At 43.8% G+C, this 22,055-nt stretch overlaps 1 pseudogene; it reads left to right on the top strand.

Annotated features, from left to right (window-relative positions):
* The first annotated feature begins 8,289 nt into the window (after positions 1-8,289).
* Positions 8,290-20,452, top strand: LOC109195684 (5-beta-cholestane-3-alpha,7-alpha-diol 12-alpha-hydroxylase-like; annotated as a pseudogene).
* Positions 20,453-22,055: the final 1,603 nt, after the last annotated feature.

Raw genomic sequence — 22,055 nt, 5'->3', positions numbered from 1 at the left:
TTGCTCCTCCCACAGCACGCAGGATGGGTTTCTGGGAATTGTTCACTAAATAGTCCAGAAAAAAACTCTGTCCTCAAGTAAACAGTGTTAAAACCTGTTTACTTCTTAGTTATAATTTACTAGAACAACGTGTGATGGTTATGTCAACTTGTCACGCCTTCAGTGGCAGATGCATGGAGTGGAGAGAGCGTGGACCCAAATGCACACAGTGACGACAGACTGAAACTCAGAGTGTATTTTTATTGGCAACAGGAACAGAATACAAACAAAAGCAGAAAGCGACGAAGGACACCATAGAGTGTGTATTTTGCTGGGAATTGTTTAGTAAATAGTCCAGAAAAAATAGTAATGCACTTAAGTATCAATTGAGGACATGATTTTCCAATTGTCCTAGAGATTCCCCTCTTTCGAAATCCAGAAGAACATGCTGTAGCCTGCAGTGATATTATGTTTATGTTAACAGCTCTATGACAGCAGGTATGAAGAGACTGAGGAGCAATGAGTGGACACTGGCAACAAATATCACTCTAGTTAATCATAAGTAAGAAAAAAAAAGTTTTGAGGGGTCAATGGCATGCATGTTGTTGACATGAAACCAGTGAAAGGAACGTTTCTGCAAGAATGATCAAAAAATTCCCTAAACACATTCCTAAACAATGTGGCAAGCCTTCACAGGGGAGTTAAATTAATATTAAACCCTATGGATCAAGAATAGGATGTCACTCAAGTTCATATGAGTGTGAAGACAGACGAGGAGTATGGTGTATCTGCAAACTTGCGTCTTTCTAAGAAACTTAATAGGCTTTGTGTTAGTGGGGAGTGAATTTCCACATTAGATCCTGGGAATGAAACTCTTCTCCAGGTCTTACAGTAGGTGCTTTCATGGTTTTGCAATTAGGACGTTGTCCATCTCCTAAGTGCACAGGAGGGTTTTTTCTTCTCAGACTTCCATAGCATACAGGTTCCTACTGTTAGTGTCCAGTCCTTTGTTAAAAACTCAACATAAGCCCTGATTAAAATGGGTCCTCCATAGAAATAAAACTAGATTATTTTAAAAAACAGAACCAGCCAGGCCAGATTACAAAACTAATTAAAGGTGTGAATTTCTCCAACTATGGTCTCTAATTCAAACCAGCTTTCCCAGTTTCTCCTGTGTTCTCCAGCCCCCTTTGTTCCTGTCCTTCCACACAGAGATTTCCTCCTTCCTTTCCCCATTATAAAGAAGGTATCCAAACCCACACCAGTCAGTTACTTCCAGTACTCAACTCCAAATAGCTGGCAGCGGGACTAGAGTGAAATCTCTACTTTACAAATTGCCTTGAGGCAACTGTTGATGTGATTTGGAGCTATATAAATAAAACTGAATTGAATTAAACTGAATACTCTCACATGGCCAGGCCCTTCATCTCACACATAAAAATAAATTAAAAAAGCATGCAATATTTGAAATCCTAAGCCAAAGTTTAGTATGATATCCTCTCAATTATTCCACTATGCCACATTCTACAACAAATGTTGCAGTAATCCACAGGGAAGCGAGGCGAGAAACACTGTAGTACTGGTAGATGAAAGGAGGAAGGAAAAAAACAGAAATTGTTTTGATCCTTGATAAGGTAGATCCACTCATGTACCACTAGCAATACAACACAATGGTTGTTTTTTTTTAATGTTCATGGATAGAACCTGGTTAGTGTGTCACAGGGTGGAATGGACAAGTTTAACTTGGTGTTTTTATTTCCTTGCATGTAGTGCTGTGTTTTATTTTTTGATCTTTTATTAGCATGTAGTGTTTTATTTTTGTGGGGTTATTGCATGCTTTTTGTTTTGATATGTGATTTGTTCCGGGGGGATGCCGATTCCACCGCTCCTCCTGATCATTAACCTGTTGGAGAGAGTGATCTGTCTACCCGAGGGCAACAGTTCAAACAGGGAGTGACCAGGGTGTGAGGTATCTTTTATAATGTTTTGAGCTAAGACAGCGGGTATTGTGTAGCTCTTCCAGCGTAGGGAGAGGGCAGCCAGTGATCCTTTGAGCGGTGTTAATGACCACTTTAATGAGTGCTTTCCTCTGAGCCATTGTGCAGCTAGTGTACCAGATGCATATGCAATAGATTAGTACACACTCGATGGTGGTTCTGTAGAAGGACACCAGCAGTACTCAGTGAACTGCTGGTACACTTCGTCACTTTCTGCTTTTGTTTGTATTCTGTTCCTGTTGCCAATAAAAATACACTCTGAGTTTCAGTCTGTCATCACTGTCTGCACTTGGGTACACGCTCACCTGTGTGTAATCTCCCTGTGTTCTCTGAGTGTTTTTAAGTCATGTCTTCTGTCTTAGTGGTTGCTGGTTCGTCTGTGTTATTTCCCCTCCGTTTTCCTGTGTATTCTGGCCGCATCATTCTCCCTGCAAGGTATCTTCGTTCGTGTTCTGGCTTTGTGTTTAGTTTTAGTTTTCCCAGTTTAGAGTTTTTACAGTTCTGTTTTTCGCCACCCTTTTTGTTGTACTTCACCTGTTGTTAATAAAGCTCACCCTCCACTTAAGCAGTCTGCATTTTGGGTCCGTTACTAATCTACACACCGCCTGCCTCGGCACCCCGTGACAACCACAGTCCCTAGATAGTTTGTTTTTCTTTGACTTACTTCATTACCACTACCATGGAGACGTTTTTGGTAGCATTTGAATGCACGTCAGTCTGTTTGTAAACATGATAGCTTGAAAAACTTTCTATGATTTCTGAAAGTATGTAGAGTGGGGTCATATTAACAGTCTATTAAAACTTTGCTTATATCCATTGAGTTCTTTCAGGTCATCTTATTGATTTAAGATTTAAGATTTTGGTTGAAAATGGACTAAATGTCTTATAACTTAGAATCAAGGACTCTTAAAACTGTGGCATTGATAGTTTCTATGTTGGGTGTCAAAATCATATTCATGAATGTTTCAGGTATGTATTAAAGCTGTGAGGGGATCAAATGCACAACAACACACACACAGAGGAAGTGATTTTTTACTCTAAATATCCACTATATTGTTACATAACACACAGCCATGTGTTTAAAATCTCACATATAAAACCTTGTTAACTTGGATTTCTTTCTGTCCAAAACTTGCTTTGTTGTTTCATTGTCTTAAGCAAGGGCGTCGATTTGGCATGGACGGAAGGGACGTGTCCCCACCAATATCCAGCGATTATTGAATTGTCCCCACCAATAATTTGATCTCTTCGAGTAAAGAAATACAAACCCGATAGAAAGAAAAAAAAAGATCTGTCAACGTCTCATTCACCCAGCGGTGGAGAAAGAGTTAAATTACGTCCTCTACTTGAGTCCTACCTCATGTGACAAATATGGCCAATGTGATTGGCTGTGCCTTTCAGGGAGCTCTGTTTAGTTTTAGCAGCGGCAAACCTGCGCTGAGAGGAGCTGCAAGGAGAAGAGGAGGATGGCAGCAAAAAAGAAGAACCTGGTTATAAGAAAGTATTTTTCAAAGAAACCTGTAAGTCACTTAAAGTCAAGTTCACTCATAAAATGTGTCCGTCATAATAACGTTACAGGCAATACCAGGCCATACATGCCAACCCTCCCGATTTTTCCGGGAGAATCCCGAATTTCAGTGCCCCTCCCGAAAATCTCCCGGAGCCACCATTCTCCCCAGTTACTCCCGATTTTCCACCCGGACAACAAAATTGAAAAACCATATCCTAGATTGGCCCAGCCAATTCCAGTTTCCAACAATACTACTGCGGCTATTAGTATTAATATTACTCTTATTACTTTTTCTGGGTCGCGAAATAAACTTTTAACATATTTTCAGGCGAGAATGTAGCTGTGTAAACGTCAAATAACTTAAACATGTTATTGTTTGGCCTTTTTCAGTGTTTTATTTGTTCGTGAGTAAATCGGTTTGGCTGAGATTAAAGTTATTAGATTAGATTAGATTAAATAAAACTTTATTAATCCCTCGGGAGGGTTCCTCCGGGGTTTTCACACAGCTGAATAAATGTCAAACAGAAAACTGATTAAACAGAAGTGTGAGATGGTCGAGAATCTACGCAAGCGTCCGGTTATATTTTATTTTATTTAGACAGCAAGGAGCAGACGGCAGAGGTGACGTAATTATGAAGGCTAGACCCCCCAATTTCACAGTCGCTCATTTCCGGTCTACCCGGCTTTCGGAGGACCCGGCCCACTTAGACCGCGAAGGCCGGGTCCTCAGGTGGACGCAGCCTCTGAATTTTGTAGTTGTTCCCAGTTTAGTTATTTTTTAGTTTATTTCTGAGAATCAGAATCAGAAGAATCAGAATGTATTTATTAATATAAAAATATCAATAAAACAATAAAATTGAATAAAATCAATAAATAAAATACTGTAGCGGGCCAGGGCTGTTCGGGGTTTTGTTATTGACATCTATGTTCTGTTGCCATGGTTACGGGTGACGCTCTCTCTGCAACTGTGTGTTTCCGGGTGTTTCCGGTGTGTTGTTGTATTTGTGGTTGCGGCGCGGAGCAGTTTGCTAGCGGCAGTGCTCCTGCGCAGATTTAAATAAATGGCTTTGCTCCCTGGCTAGCTCGCGGGAAGCAAGACCAAACAATACCTCTGTCTCCTCCTTGTCTGAGCTCGCCACATTGGTGTCAGAACTGGGATAGCTCACCCTCGCCGGAATGGAAAGAGACACTCAGAGGCTGGAGCAAGCGAGCGGCCATGTAAGTCCCCCGACAGGTCCCGACGGCGCGAGCGCTCCGCGGCAGCGGCCCGTGGCGACCGACGCTAGGACAATGCTTCATGGGCTGCCTCTGTCGACCGACACGCCGGGCCCCCGACAGCGAGCAGTGATGCCTGCAACGGCAGCTAAGGTACCGAAATACAACGGGCTAACCCCGCTAGAGCCCTACCTCTCACAAGTACGGCTAGCCGCGAGGCATAATGGCTGGAGCGATGAAGAGGCTGCTACCAACTTAGCGCTAGCATTGGAAGGAGATGCACTGCAGGTACTCCTTGACCTAGCCCCGTCAGAGCAGCATGAGCTCCAGACCCTCACCATAGCACTCGAGAGGCGATTTGGGCAGCGGCACTCCACTGATCAGAGCAGGGAGCAGCTGACCAACCGGAGCCGTAGGCCGGGGGAGAGCCTGGGCACCTTTGCAGCGGATGTGTTGCTGTATGCTCGTCGTGGCTACCCAGAGTTCCCAGCAGCAGCCCGTGAGGAGCTTAGCCTGCATGCTTTCCTGCGAGGACTTTTCCCAGAGCGACTACGCCAACACGTCCGCCTGGCCATGCCTCAGACTCTCCGTGAGGTGCTCCTTGAGGCTGAAAGGGCCGAGCTTGTGCTCACATCGCGACCTGACCAGCAGTTGCGCCCCCCCAAACTACTCTCAAATCAGAGCCGCAGACTGCGACAGTGAGAGGGAGGTCGCGGGGATATGCCAGCCGCAGCCCTCGGTGCCCTGGAGGCGTCCCCGTCGACCGACCGACCACTGCTACCGGTGCGATGAGCCTGGCCACGTGGCGCGCGACTGCTTGGCGCCCGCCCCAAAGGCCAGAACTATGTGGCCTCAGGGGGATGAGAAGGGGAGCGGTACAGCGAGGGGACCACCGCTCCACCTTCCTGCCCCCTCCAAGAACGATGCATGGTGGCGGGCCTAGTCGGGCACCTCAAGGGACTCTACCTGAGCTGCTGTGTTGAGGACCAGCCCTGCCAGGCCCTGGTGGACACGGGGTCCACCATTTCCCTAATACGACCTGGTGTGTTTCCTGGAACATCCGGGCCGCTTGTGATGGGTTGGTCGCCCACCGACACCCAGCTGATGACAGTGACGGGGGAGAGAACTGACATGCGGGGTAAGAAACCGTTGCGGATCAGAGTGAAGGATCTGGAGCTGGTGCACGACTTCTGGCTTGCTGACGTCCAAGACCAGTGCATCATCGGCCTTGATCTGCTGACCCGCTGGGGGGCCTGCGTTGACACCGCGAAGCTGGCTATCACTCTTGGTACAGAGACTCTGGCTCTCCAGTGCGGTCAAAAGCAGGGAACCGGAGACTGCAGGCAGACGTGGCTGGTTCAGCACGCCATCGACACCGGCTCTGCTCAACCCATCTGTCTGCGCCCACGCCAGCTGCCCCTCTCGAAACGGCAGGGAGAGCGGGCCCAGGAGGCACGGGGCGTGGCTACTGCTCGGGCCACAGCCGACGGAGGGGGATGGCTCTCGTTGACCATGCAGCAGCTGAAGCAGGAGGCTGATGCGACGTTGGTTCAGGTGGGGGCCTGGCTGGAGGCAGCACGACACCCAGGCTGGACAGGGGTGTCAGGACAGGGGCCCGAAGTGAAGGCCTACTACTCCCAGTACAACAATCTGGAGACCCACGACGGCCTCCTGTACCGGAGATGGCGGGCCCCCGAACAGGGCAAGGATCTCCCGCAGCTGTTGGTGCCTCGGTCGCTGCGGTCGCAGGTGCTCGAGCTTGTCCACGGCTCGGTGGGGGCCAGCCACTATGGGAATGCTAAAACTCTCCGCCGTCTCAGGGGGCAGTTCTACTGGCCTGGTTGTCGACGGGATGTGGAACTTCATGTGCACTGCTGTGACACCTGTACGGCACAGAAGGGCCCCACTCAACGCCCCACTGCTCCCCTGCGGCAGCATCGGGTGGGGGCCCCGATGGAGAGAGTGGGAGGAGATGTCCTAGGGCCTTTCCCCGTCCCCGAGGCAGGGAACCGGCGCATGTTGGTGGCCAGGGACTGCTACAGGAGGCTGAGGGAGCAGCCGCGAGTGGTTCATGACTACACCCGCCAGGCCCAGGTCAGCGCCGGAGTACGACAGAGAAGAGCCTGCGACACCAGGTGCCGAGGGGGAGCTTTCGTGCCTGGCGACAAGGTTTGGGTGTACTGCCCGGTTCGCAAGAGAGGGGTGTCCCCCAGGCTGTGCGGTCACTGGCAAGGGCCGGCGGAAGTCGTGGGGCGGCTAACAGAAGTGGTGTACCGGATCCGCATGCCGGGCCCAGGGCGTGTGGCGGTGTTGCACCAGGAGAGGCTCTCACCGTACCGCCCGCCCGCTCCAGCAGCCGCCGGGGCAGGGGATGCTGGCGGCACCCCAGGTTCTCATCCAAGTGACTCTTCCCCTGCTGGTCAAGATCAGCCTGCGCGCCGAAGGAAGACACATGGACATTTGCAGGACTTTGTGTTGGGTAATGGGGTTGTCGGGGACGACTGACCCCTTAGGTGGGGGCTATGTAGCGGGCCAGGGCTGTTCGGGGTTTTGTTATTGACATTTATGTTCTGTTGCCATGGTTACGGGTGACGCTCTCTCTGCAACTGTGTGTTTCCGGGTGAGAGAGCGCCATTTTGTGTTGTTGTTGTTGTGGTTGCGGCGCGGAGCAGTTTGCTAGCGGCAGTGCTCCTGCGCAGATTTAAATAAATGGCTGTGCTCCCTGGCTAGCTCGCGGGAAGCAAGACCAAACAATACCTCTGTCTCCTCCTTGTCTGAGCTCGCCACAATACTTAAAGTGCTAATAAGAATAGTATGAGCAAACATTCACATACATTCCCACACATGCTTCAGTCAGTGCATAGATTATTTCAAAAGTGGCGTGATGGACATATTTTTAGTAGCAGCATTCAGATATGTCATTGCGGTTGGGTAAAAGCTGTGTTTGAGTCTATTTGTCATTACACTGATTGCTCTGTACCGTCTGCCCGAAGGCAACAGTTCAAACAGGGAGTGACCGGGATGTGAGGTATCTTTTATAATGTTTTGAGCTAAGACAACGGGTATTGTGTAGCTCTTCCAGCGTAGGGAGCGGGCAGCCAGTGATCCTTTGAGCGGTGTTAATGACCACTTTAATGAGTGCTTTCCTCTGAGCCATTGTGCAGCTAGTGTACCAGATGCATATGCAATAGATTAGTACACACTCGATGGTGGTTCTGTAGAAGGACACCAGCAGTACTCAGTGAACTGCTGGTACATTTCGTCGCTTTCTGCTTTTGTTTGTATTCTATTCTTGTTGCCAATAAAAATACACTCTGAGTTTCAGTCTGTCATCACTGTTTGCACTTGGGTCCACGTTCTCTCCACTCCACGTGTCTGCCACCGAAGGTGTGACAAGTTGACATAACCATCACACGTTGTTCTGGTAAATTATAACTAAGAAGTAAACAGGTTTTAACACTGTTTACTTGAGGACAGAGTTTTTTTCTGGACTATTTAGTGAACAATTCCCAGCAAATTCCCAGAAACCCATCCTGGGGGAGGAGCAAAGGTCTGCTTATTATTGCAGACCTGAAACTTTCTTTCAGATGAATCTGTGCTGGTTAACTGAATCAGTCATGGAGCTGCTGCTGCCGATCCTTCTTGGCTTCCTTGCTTGTCTGGTCGGAGGGCTGTACCTTCTCGGAGTGTTCAGACAGCGGCGACCAGGAGAACCCCCACTTGATAAAGGGCTCATTCCTTGGTTGGGTCATGTCTTAGAGTTTCGCAGGAACACCTTGAAGTTCCTAGAGAGAATGGCGAAGAAGCACGGTGAAATATTTACAGTACAGCTGGGAGGGTTTTATATTACATTTGTCCAGGACCCTTTTTCATTTGGGGGATTCGTTAAGGAGAGTCGGGACAAACTGGACTTTCGAAAGGTTGCTCTGCATCTGGCGCACAGAGTGTTTGGATATAAAGCTGTTGAAGGGGAGCGTAGGATTCTCCGCATTTCCAGCAACAAGCATCTGAAGGGGGAAGGTCTGGAAGAAGTCACCCAAGCGTTTATGAGTAATTTGCAGAACATGATGTTGCACAACATTGGATCAGCTGCAGAGGACAGGACCTGGAAAGAAGATGGACTGTTCAGGTACAGCTACAATGTTGTTTTCAGAGCTGGATATTTGGCCTTGTTTGGCAATGTTCCTCATAAGTCTGAACAAAGTGAGGAGAAAGCCAAAGAGAAAGACAGAGCTGAATCAGAAGCTTTGTTTCATGAGTTTCGTAAATATTCAATTCAATTCAATTCAATTCAATTTTATTTATATAGCGCCAAATCACAACAAAAGTCGCCTCAAGGCGCTTTATATTGTACAGTAGATAGCACAATAATAAATACAGAGAAAAACCCAACAATCATATGACCCCCTATGAGCAAGCACTTTGGCGACAGTGGGAAGGAAAAACTCCCTTTTAACAGGAAGAAACCTCCGGCAGAACCAGGCTCAGGGAGGGCGGCCATCTGCTGCGACCGGTTGGGGTGAAAGAAGGAAAACAGGATGAAAGACATGCTGTGGAAGAGAGACAGAGATTAATAACAGATATGATTTGATGCAGAGAGGTCTATTAGCACATAGTGAGTGAGAAAGGTGACTGGAAGGGAAAAACTCAATGCATCATGGGAATCCCCGGCAGCCTACGTCTATTGCAGCATAACTAAGGGAGGACTCAGGGTCACCTGGTCCAGCCCTAACTATATGCTTTAGCAAAAAGGAAAGTTTTAAGCCTAATCTTGAAAGTAGAGATAGTGTCTGTCTCCCGAATCCAAACTGGAAGTTGGTTCCACAGAAGAGGGGCCTGAAAACTAAAGGCTCTGCCTCCCATTCTACTTTTAAATACTCTAGGAACAACAAGTAGGCCTGCAGTGCAAGAGCGAAGTGCTCTAATAGGGTGATATGGTACTACAAGGTCATTAAGATAAGATGGGGCCTGATTATTTAAGACCTTGTATGTGAGGAGCAGGATTTTGAATTCAATTCTGGATTTAACAGGAAGCCAATGAAGGGAAGCCAAAACAGGAGAAATATGCTCTCTCTTTCTAGTCCCTGTCAGTACTCTTGCTGCAGCATTTTGGATTAGCTGAAGGCTTTTCAGCGAGTTTTTAGGACATCCTGATAATAAAGAATTACAGTAGTCCAGCCTGGAAGTAATAAATGCATGAACTAGTTTTTCAGCATCACTCTGAGACAGGATATTTCTAATTTTAGAGATGTTGCGCAAATGGAAGAAAGCAGTCTTACATATTTGTTTAATATGTGCGTTGAAGGACATGTCCTGGTCAAAAATGACTCCAAGGTTTCTCACAGTGTTACTGGAGGCCAAGGTAATGCCATCCAGAGTAAGAATCTGGTTAGATACCATATTTCTAAGATTTTCAGGGCCGAGTACAATAACCTCAGTTTTATCTGAATTAAGAAGCAGAAAGTTAGCGGCCATCCAGGTCTTTATGTCTTTAAGGCATTCCTGCAGTTTAACTAATCGGTGTGTGTTATCTGGCTTCATGGATAGATAGAGCTGCGTGTCATCTGCATAGCAGTGAAAATTTATGCTATGTCTTCTAATGATGCTGCCTAAGGGAAGCATGTATAATGTAAATAGAATTGGTCCTAGCACTGAACCCTGTGGAACACCATAATTGACCTTAGTGTCTGAAGAGGACTCTCCATTTACATGTACAAATTGGAGTCTATTAGATAGATATGATACAAACCACTGTAGTGCAGTACCTGTAATACCTACAGCATGTTCTATTCGCTCTAATAGGATATTATGGTCAACAGTATCGAACGCAGCACTGAGGTCTAGCAGGACAAGCACAGAGATGAGTCCACTGTCAGAGGCCATAAGAAGATCATTTGTAACCTTCACTAAAGCTGTTTCTGTGCTGTGCTGAGCTCTGAAACCTGACTGAAACTCTTCAAATAAGCCATTCCTCTGCAGATGATCAGTTAGCTGTTTGACAACTACTCTTTCAAGGATTTTTGATATGAAAGGAAGGTTGGAGATTGGCCTATAATTAGCTAAGACAGCTGGGTCTAGAGATGGCTTTTTAAGTAAAGGTTTAACTACAGCCACCTTGAAGGCCTGTGGTACATAGCCGATTATTAGAGATAGGTTGATCATATTTAAGATTGAAGCATTAATTAATGGCAGGACTTCTTTGAGCAGTTTTGTAGGAATGGGGTCTAAAAGACACGTTGATGGTTTGGAGGAATTAATTATTGAAGTTAATTCAGAAAGATCAATTGGAGAAAAAGAGTCTAACTTAACATCGATGGTACTAAAAGTAGCTGTAGACAATATTACATCTGTGGGATGATTATTGGTAATTTTTTCTCTAATGATAAAAATTTTATTTGTGAAGAAGTTCATGAAGTCATTACTAGTTAACGTTAAAGGGATGGTTGGCTCAGTAGAGCTCTGACTTTTTGTCAGCCTGGCTACAGTGCTGAAGAGAAACCTGGGGTTGTTCTTATTTTCTTCAATCAGTGACGAATAGTAAGATGTTCTGGCTTTGCGGAGGGCTTTCTTATAAAGCAGCAAACTATTTCTCCAGGCTAAATGATGATCCTCTAAATTTGTGGCACGCCATTTCCTCTCCAGCTTACGAGTTATCTGCTTTAGGCTACGTGTTTGAGAATTATACCACGGAGTCAGGGACTTTGGATTTGAGGCCTTAGTTTTCACAGGAGCTACAGTATCCAGAGTCGTACGTAGTGAGGAGGTAAAATTATTAACAAGATAATCAACCTCTGTTGGAGTAGCGTTCAGATAGCTGCTCTGCTCTATGTTGGTACAGGGCATTGAAGATGATAACAGTGGGTGGATTATATTCTTAAACTTAGTTACAGCACTTTCAGAAAGACATCTACTTTGATAAAGTCTACTCTCCACTGCTGTGTAATCAATTATTGTAAATGTAAATGTTATCAGGAAATGATCAGACAGCAGAGGGTTTTCAGGAAACACTGTTAAATGTTCAGTTTCTATGCCATACGTTAAAACAAGATCTAGAGTGTGATTAAAGTGGTGGGTGGGTTCTTTTACATTTTGAGAGAAGCCAATTGAGTCTAATAACAGATTAAATGCGATGTTGAGGCTGTCATTTTTAGCATCTACATGGATGTTAAAATCACCCACAATAATTATTTTATCTGAGCTGAGCACTAAATCAGATAAAAAGTCTGAGAAATCAGAGAGAAACTCTGTGTAAGGCCCAGGTGGACGATAGATGATAACAAGTAAGACTGGTTTCTGAGTTTTACAGCTGGGGTGGACGAGGCTAAGCATCAGGCTTTCAAATGAATTAAAAGTCTGTCTTGGTCTTTCGTTAATTAATAGGCTGGTGTGAAAACTTGCTGCCACACCGCCCCCTCGGCCTGTGCTTCGAGATTTCTGGTAGTTAGAATGACTCGGGGGTGTTGATTCATTTAAACTAACATACTCATCCTGCTGCAACCAGGTTTCTGTAAGGCAGAGTAAATCGATTTGTTGATCAATTATTAAGTCATGTACTAACAGAGACTTGGAGGAGAGAGACCTAATATTTAATAATCCACATTTCACTGTTTTACTCTTTGGTTCAGATGTGGATACTGTATTGTTCTTTCTTTGTGATTTTTTATGTTTAAGTTGTTTATTGCTGGTTTTTGGTTTGTTTTTTGTCTTTTTGGGAGCTGACACAGTCTCAATGGAGATGGGTTTTTGGGGGGGTAGCAGGAGGAGAGAAGCTGCAGAGAGGCGTGTAAGACTGCAACTCTGCTTCCTGGTCCCAACTCTGGATAGTCATATTTTGGGGGTTTTAATAAATTTGTCCATATTTCCAGAAATGAGAGCTGCTCCATCCAAAGTGGGATGGATGCCGTCTCTCCTAACAAGACCAGGTTTCCTCCAGAAGGTTTGCCAATTATCTATGAAGCCCACATCGTTTCTGGGACACCACTCAGACAGCCAGCAATTTAAGGAGAACATGCGGCTAAACATGTCACTCCTGGTCTGATTGGGGAGGACCAGCTCTTCCCCAGACTGGCGTATGGGGTCCTCCCACCGATGGAAAAGTTGGCTGCAGAGAGGTTGAAGACATATGATAGGTTTGTAGCTTAAACCTATTCGCTGGAACGTTAAAGGCAATGTGGTTACACAGCAAGCAAGACACGAAGTAGGCAAAGTCCTTTGGGTTACTCATGCATGAGGGAGGCCTGCCTGGAGCCAAGTGTCGTTCCACCTACTTGACCTCCATCAGACTCTCAGCCAGGTTCCCCATAGCACTCCTTTTATTGCGGTTACTTGAATATGCATAGGGTCATTAACATATGATGTATACATACACACAAAGAGTACCTTGCCTGTGGTTTTGTAAGTGCGTGTGTGTGTGTGTGTGTGTGTGTGTGTGTGTGTGTGTAAGCTGCTGACCAAAAGGGTCACACAGCAGGAACAACATCCTAGGTCATAAAGAGGGTAACCTCCCCACACCCAATCTATGGTTCACCCTAGATAACACAGTGAAGCCATACAAAGGGCAGGAAGTTTTACCACATCAAAAGAAGCAGATCTTCCAGATAGGATGTATCTGAAATAAAACACTATAGCCCCTCACCCAGAACCTCGAGAATCTGGGGAGGGGAGAACAAAAGAATTCCTTTCAACACACAGTTAAAGTACAAATGGTAAGAATAAAAATGACAAACATTAAACAATTCACTCTAACATTTCCCTCCTGTTTTGTAATTTTTATGCTCCAAATTATTCCTATGTAGTATATTCTCAGCCATGCACCTCTTGCTTAACATTTCCAGTGCAGGCGTCATTCATACACAGGCCTCTGTCATGTCATTCATTTCAGTCATTTCATATTGTTGTAAAAGTACACAATTAACAAATGTATCAGAAATCATTTTAGTTAACAGTGATCTTATACATGGTAAAATGCATCCTATACATAAGCAAACAAATGAATTGTTACTTTAATAGTTAAAATAAGAAAGCAACACTTCAAAAACACTCCAGTTTGGTGGTGCTCCTCCGCAAGACATGTAAATAGCATGTCTCGCTGTAGAGTGGTTTAAGTTCTATAGGGCGTCATAATTGTCTCTTCCAGATGTTCCCATCACTGTCCATAGGACCAGAGTCCAAATGTATGTAGAATAAACAGTCAAACATACCAGGTGGTTTTATTGCTTGTCAACATGGGTCTCATCTTCAAAGCTGCAGACCTCGTCAACACTCTAGTTTTATGGCCTCTACCAACCCCCATCACCTCACTTTAGGCCTCCTTGTCCTGTGGGGGATACATATCCTCCATTGTCCATCCTCTGCAGGAAAACCCTCTGTCGAAAGGGTGCTGGATCCAGTTATCTTACTGCTGTTATGATCCCAGCAGTCTTCAGTGTGTAATCGTATGCACAGTACAGTGACACAGCATTAGGTGATGTTAATAGGAAACTGCTATCATCACCACCATAGCTTCTGGTTCCTGTGCTTTTCACAGAATCATGATGCCATCCTTGGACTCCCCCTGCGCTGTCGATGGAGCTTGGCACGCTCCCCTCATCCTTCAGGTGCCCGTCAGTCGTCCACAATCTCCTCTGTTGGCCTCTGGAAAGCCCCCTTGGCACAGCTCTCATCCTTCGCAGCTTTGTGGTCCTTGCTGTGGCTCCAAAGTCTGATCTCATGATGGGCCCCAAACAGCTCGACCTTTGACCTCAACCACTGCCTGGGCTGTCAGCTATGCCTGGAATGGGTTGTTTCTCACTGGGCCTCAGAAGATTTCTCAGGAGATTCCTTTCAGCAATACTTTAACTGCTGCACCTGTATTTCCTTGCTAGGAGGAAAAACGTCTATTTGGAGAGCATGTAAAGCATCATCAAACCACATTCTTTAGTTCAGTGTGCTTCATTTATGGACCATCAAAGCCTCATCTGAACACAGATGCACCACTTGCATAGGTTTAATACCTGTTGACTAACTTTTAATCACACAAAAATCATAAAAACATAGTTTAGAAAACATAGTTTCATGTAATTCTGGACCCCTCCTCTTGACGCATGGACACTCCCATGAGTCAACTCATCAAACCTAGATTCCTGTCCTAAAGAAAAAGGTTAGCTAGATCATGTCCCAGGCAACATCATGGCATCTCCTCTGGAGCAGCGCCGTAACCCTGCAATAAAAGATGTTAGTGTGTTTTGCACAGCAAGTCTGCTCAAAACCTGGCTCCGTCTGGAGCCTGCACACACACCATCATGGCCTGGAAAACAAGATCTGGAAGTAAAATCAAACTTCACACTTATAAACAACTGTATCATAAGTAGCAATAAACTACTCAGCATCAACAGGACAAGTATCATGTGCAGGTTTCTCAAATCAGTAAACTACAGTTATTGCCATAATTTGCCTCAGACATGGATCATCCCATGTACTCAGTTAACATTAATGTAATCGGTGACTTCCCTTAAGCAAAGTCACTCCATGTATTTAACACTAGGAGCTCAGTAGTGGCCAGCTAATGAGCCCCATATTAAACTACTCCATAAACACTGCATCTCTTAGTTGCTTTCTCATGCTACTTGTCCATCTCTGCTGAATCCTCTACATGCACTCTTAGAAAAACAAACATTAGCAACACACATGGACAATCCTGGAAGTCAGGCACAAGTTGACAGGGTCCAGAGGTGCTATAAAAAGACCATAAAGTTAGCCATCCATAGCTGTGGAAAGAAGTGACACTAGTTTCAACACAGGGAATGTCTCGCATGTTATTCACATCGTCAAAGTAACCTTTAACATTTTCCCAACAACACAGTTTAACAGCATCACCGACTCATAACCTGTAAACACAGTTTTCTTCACACATGAACCCAGAAATCCTGTCGTAGAAAACATCAACCAGCTATCCTGGTATAAATCACATGATCAACTCACATGAAAAACTGTAATGCTGTAGAAAAGTTAGCGCTGCGCAGGTGTATACACACTTTGTCACAGTTACCTCTGTGAGCAACACAAGGTAGTGAATAACACCCCTGGTAGATGCACAGACACAGAAGGTGGCACTTAAAAGGTTAAATCGGTACAGCCAAAGCTCACGCAACCTCAAATGTTGTTGTCCTCTTTCTGCTCCTGTAAAAAGAAACACACATAGATTCATCTGCACCTTTGTCAGGTGGGGGTTAACTTCGCACAGTGATGTCAGTCAGTCTGTCAGCTTCTGTTCGCTTTTACCAGTCAGTCAATTTTATTTTCTCTCACTCATTCATTCATGCATTCATTCATTCTTTCTTTGCTGACGGTGGAAATTATTGTCGCATTTTCATTTCCACTTCTCAGCAAAATGACGTCATTTCAAAAAGAAAAGAAGAACTTTATATTGGATTCTCTCGCTTAATCCTTTTTGGGTAGGGACCTATTTTCTAATTGTCCCATATAAGTGGCTTTCCCCAGAGCCCATTGTAATCTTTTGGAGAAACTCACTTGCAACAATTTTCTCGACGCGTCGTATAGCGCTTCAGTTCTAATCGTGCAGATCTGCTCAAACGAGATCATCAAACAAAACTTTCAGTGCACTGTGAAAGTATCAAAATAAAAAGGCCTCGTTAAGTCATGACACGTGCTCCTCATCTCAGGAGGGTAAATCATACCATTAGCATGATTTATCAAACCATCATACTAATTGGCAGGCTCAACTTCACAACAAAAGAAAAATCATCAGCTAGATTAACTCCAAACCAACCATCAGCCACACAACACACAATATAAGCCTCATGTCTCATTAGCTATGAATTTTAATCTGTACTTTTTACTCATTTAGGCCACAGATTTCGTCTAGTTTTCCTTTTTAGTTTTCCTTTTTCCCCGTCATCATAAAACATGTGACATGTTGTCATGCATTTCGCAAAAGAAGTTTGTTCTTATATATTCAGAGTTGTGTAATTGGATGCAGGAGTCACTTGCACATCACAACAGGAAACTCAGTGTTTTAGAGTCTCCACTCTAACAAACTCCAACACATCCCATTCACTCGTGCTAGAATTCAGTCACCTTTCATTAATCTAAGAACGATCAACTAATTTGCATATCAGCTATTAACCCACTAAGATGACAGGACAACAGAAATGCATGTTCAAAATATTATCACAAAAATAGAATTTCCCTCATACAGTAAAATATTTTGTGCTGCATCAGTCAGGCAGAAAGCATCTCCCAATTTACTATATTAACAACTAAATTTATTGTCTGATCACTGGTTGGTCAAACCAGAATCTTTTTTTCCCCACAAAAATTAAACTGTTGTCCTGCAACCTAGAGAGTTAACTGTCAGCATTGGGTAAATTCAGCATTTGATAACAAGTGTCTGTTAAATTTACATTATTTTAGCACTGATGAGAGATAACAAGCTGATGTTCATTGCATGTATGTGTGTTCTTAGGCAGGTTTAATCAATGTCTGTGGAGCTGCATCTCCAGCAGGGCATGTTCTTAAAGCTCCCTTTCCTACACACTTCTCTGCTATTATTTGATCCTTTCTTAACTAATGTGCTATGAGTCCACTGGTCTTTGCATCACACCAGGTGACTTGGACAAGATGATAAACAGACTCACATGCTCAAGATGCTGCCTAATCTTCATGAGCTCTCTTGTGTTTGTGTTAGTATGGTTAATGCATGTTCCGCTTGTGTGTGTGTGATTTTGTATATGTTTCTTTTTGCAGTGTTTCAGATTCCTTCACAATTCTCCACTTAAGCAGTCAGTTTTCTTTTCCCCAGGTTTGCTAACCCAAATTTTGATTTCCCACATTAAACACCAGCTTTCCTCTGTGTTGTCACCTACTCACTCTGTTGTCCTCTCCCACTTCAACAGTCCAATAGCCGGCAGTTCTTCTTCAGCTTTGTCCTGTGTTCCACTGTCTCTTCTTGCCATTTTACTCCGAAGGTGACAAATGTCAACCTCCAACAGTCTCCTCAGTTCTCCTCAAAAGTCCTTTTCGCATGCACAGTGACTTTGCAGCTTGTTGGAAACACAGTGTCATTCATCCAATCAGTCAGGATGATGAGTTTGCTTTTCTTCTCCGATTCTGTTTGTCCACATTGCTGCTGCTTGCTGGGACTCTTTGCTCAGGACTTTGCTGCTGTCTCTTTATCTGCCATGTTATTGCTCTTTGGAACTGCATTCCTTGTCTTCATGGAGGAGTGAGAGCTCGCTTGTGAGGATGAGGGACACATGGTGCTGTAAATAAGTTCCGGAGTGAATTCTTGCATGAATGTGTCATCTCCCTGTGAGGCAGTCTTACTTGTTCGGGAACCCATGATAACAACAACAACCGTGTCCCGGACCACGCCTGCTCCGCAGTCATTAACACAAACACAGCAACACTCTTTTGGGACCCTAACCCAGTCGCGCGACTCAAAACCCAGTGAAGGGACGCACGGGACACAAACCCAGGGCGATTTCAAAACCTCTCTCTCGGGACCCTAACCCAGTTCTGGGACACTAACCCAGTCAACTCTTCCAACTTACTCGGCGTTGCTTAGCGTGTAATATCAGCCTCGGATCCCGCCGATCGTCATTCGTCGGGGAGAGAAAACAGACAGCTAATCCACCGGCCCGATGACAAATTCTCACGTCTCGCTGACGTCAGGGTTCTCTCCTCGGTGAATGTCGACTCCAGGGATCCGGCGTCGAAGGACCAATTAATGATAGGTTTGTAGCTTAAACCTATTCGCTGGAACGTTAAAGGCAATGTGGTTACACAGCAAGCAAGACACGAAGTAGGCAAAGTCCTTTGGGTTACTCATGCATGAGGGAGGCCTGCCTGGAGCCAAGTGTCGTTCCACCTACTTGACCTCCATCAGACTCTCAGCCAGGTTCCCCATAGCACTCCTTTTATTGCGGTTACTTGAATATGCATAGGGTCATTAACATATGATGTATACATACACACAAAGAGTACCTTGCCTGTGGTTTTGTAAGTGCGTGTGTGTGTGTGTGTGTGTAAGCTGCTGACCAAAAGGGTCATAAAGCAGGAACAACATCCTAGGTCATAAAGAGGGTAACCTCCCCACACCCAATCTATGGTTCACCCTAGATAACACAGTGAAGCCATACAAAGGGCAGGAAGTTTTACCACATCAAAAGAAGCAGATCTTCCAGATAGGATGTATCTGCAATAAAACACTATAGCCCCTCACCCAGAACCTCGAGAATCTGGGGAGGGGAGAACAAAAGAATTCCTTTCAACACACAGTTAAAGTACAAATGGTAAGAATAAAAATGACAAACATTAAACAATTCACTCTAACAACATACTTCTGGGATGTTCTGTCAATCCTGAAAATGAAAACCAAGGACAATATCAGTGGCTGGGTGTGGGACATACAGCAGGGTAAAGAGTATCGATATGTCAATGATAAACAGATACATGTTTGTGCTTCTTTGGGCCTCTCAGAGCAACATAGGGCCTTCTTCATTCTGGCTGCTCCTCTTCCTCATGAAACACCCAGAAGCCATGAAAGCAGTGAAGGAAGAGGTGGATAAAGTTCTGAAAGAATCTGGACAGGAGGTCCGGCCTGGTGGTCCTATGGTCAACCTGACCCGTGAAATGCTGTTGAAAACACCGATCCTGGACAGTGCTGTCGAAGAGAACCTCCGACTCACTGCTGCACCCCTCCTCACCAGGGCAGTGATAAAGGACATGACCTTCAAGATGGCTGATGGGCGTGAATATTTACTTCGCAAGGGTGACAGAATTGCAATCTTTCCTTTCAGTTCTGTCCAACATGACCCAGAGATCCATCCTGAGCCGCACTCATTCAAATATGACCGCTTCCTGAATCCAGACGGGACCAAGAAAACTGATTTTTACAAAGCAGGAAAGAAGGTAAAATATTACACCATGCCCTGGGGATCCGGGGTCTCCATGTGCCCTGGCCGTTTCTTTGCCACCAGTGAGCTGAAACAGTTTGTTTTCCTCATGTTGGTCTATTTTGAACTTGAGCTGAAGAATCCTGATGAGAAGATTCCTGAAATTGACCTCAGTCGATACGGCTTTGGAATGATGCAACCTGTCAGAGATGTCCAGTTCAGATACAGACTCAGATATTAAGCCAGTCAGAGAAAAACATGATTGTCACTGAGAAAAATTGTGATTATTTTCTATCAGTTATAATTGAATCATTGTATTATTGTGAAAGCTCATTTTTTGTATAATTATTTAATTGACTGTTTTTACCTGAACCCTTATAAATTGAAGCATGGGGCAATTCAATTCAATTAAAACCGATTTACTCACTATGACCACAGTCCCTAGATAGTTTGTTTTTCTTTGACTTACTTCATTACCACTACCATGGAGACGATGTTTTTGGTAGCATTTGAATGCACGTCAGTCTGTTTGTAAACATGATAGCTTTAAAAACTTTCTATGATTTCTGAAAGTATGTAGAGTGGGGTCATATTAACAGTCTATTAAAACTTTGCTTATATCCACTGAGTTCTTTCAGGTCATCTTATTGATTTAAGATTTTGGTTGAAAATGGACTAAATGTCTTATAACTTAAATCAAGGACTCTTAAAACTGGGGTGTGCATTGACAACACATAGAAAGCTGTATACAAAGATTTCAAATATCATGTCACATTTGATTTGTTTGTTTTTTAAACCTTTTTGATTTTCTTTTATGTTGAGTTGATTTAATAAATCATCTGATTTATTGATCTTAATCTCCTCTGTGTGTTATTTCTGAATCATAAGACACTTCAAAAACACACACACAAAGATATATTCATCCTGTTAATTATTGCATGTGTCACATGCCTGTGCTTGTGTGACTAAAATTACAGAGGGCAGACTTGATCTATAATACTATCTCATTTATATGTTTATTCAGTTAACTAAGTCTGAGCTATGCCTCCAAGTATTTGGGATTATCCTGCAAATTTCTAATAAAGTCAAAATTATGGAAATAGCAGAGTTTATGATTTTGGAGCTCACACATCTCCTAAAAAGACGGATCCATGGTCTCTATGTTGGGTGTAAAAATCATATTCATGAATGTTTCAGGTATGTATTAAAGCTGTGAGGGGATCAAATGCACAACAACACACACACAGATGGAGTGATTTTTTACTCTAAATATCCACTATATTGTTACATAACACACAGCCATGTGTTTAAAATCTCACATATAAAACCTTGTTAACTTGGATTTCTTTCTGTCCAAAACTCACTTAGTTGTTTCATTGTCTTAAGGCATAGTAGATCTACATAGATTTTTTTAATGATTTAATCTTATATGTTAAGCACATTGAGCTTACTTGGAATGAAATGTGCTACATAAATTAAATTCACATTGCCATTGTAAACACAAGTCTCATTTAGAAACTCAAAAGCACCTCAATAGTTTGAAGAAAGGAGAGTTTAACTTCACTCTCGCACTATGTTTACAAGCACACACACATCAGAGATCTGTGTGCCATATGCTCTGGGTTGGTCTTTACATCTATTTCAACTTTAGGGAAAAATACTCACCTAAAGGTGGTCATAATTATCAAAGCAAAGGTTCAGATTTCTGATGCAGTTCTCACATCAGGAGCACAGTTCCCGATTCATGTTAGTCCTTCTCATTGGGTCTCACTGCTATTGTTTTTACACCTATTTCACATTGTAGTCTAAGGAGCTTGGAAAGAAAAGCGTCTGGACTACAATGACCTGGATGACTGAGAACCTTCACGGACCTATTTCACATTGTTTTTTATTTATCTATTTCATCTTAACTTCAAACAAAATGTCTGCTGAGATTAAAATCTCTTAATCTAAGCTCAGTATCAACACATATACACATAAAACAACAAGTAAAGCAAATCAGAAGAACCAAGTAACAGCTGCCAAGTAACCAAGTAACTTAATCACAAAGACATCACAAAGTCCAGCTTTTGAATAGCAGTTGCAGTCTTACTCTGTAAGAGCTTTGAACTCTCCCAGGGACACAAAAGCATTCAGCTTTACACAGAGTTTATATAGGCAAGAAAAGAGATCACCCAGTAGCCTAAAGTATATTTTTTATACATAAAAAATATACTTTAGGCTAAATGGGGGCGGCAAGAAACCAGATTATAAAGTACACAGTGATGTCTACAGGACAAAACATTTGAATTGAAAAGTAAAAAGCTGACACATAATCTTGACAAAGTGTAACAGAATCATCTTGCATGCAGATAATGTCGTCATAATCAAGAACATATGAGAATGTAGTCTGTGCATGTGATTTTAAAACTGCTAAATTAAGAAGCCACTATTTCAACAATAAAATTCACTGGATGAAAT

Source organism: Oreochromis niloticus, linkage group LG18 (assembly GCF_001858045.2).
Source record: "Oreochromis niloticus isolate F11D_XX linkage group LG18, O_niloticus_UMD_NMBU, whole genome shotgun sequence".
Lineage (NCBI taxonomy): Eukaryota > Metazoa > Chordata > Actinopteri > Cichliformes > Cichlidae > Oreochromis > Oreochromis niloticus.
This window is presented reverse-complemented; position numbering and strand designations above follow the sequence as displayed.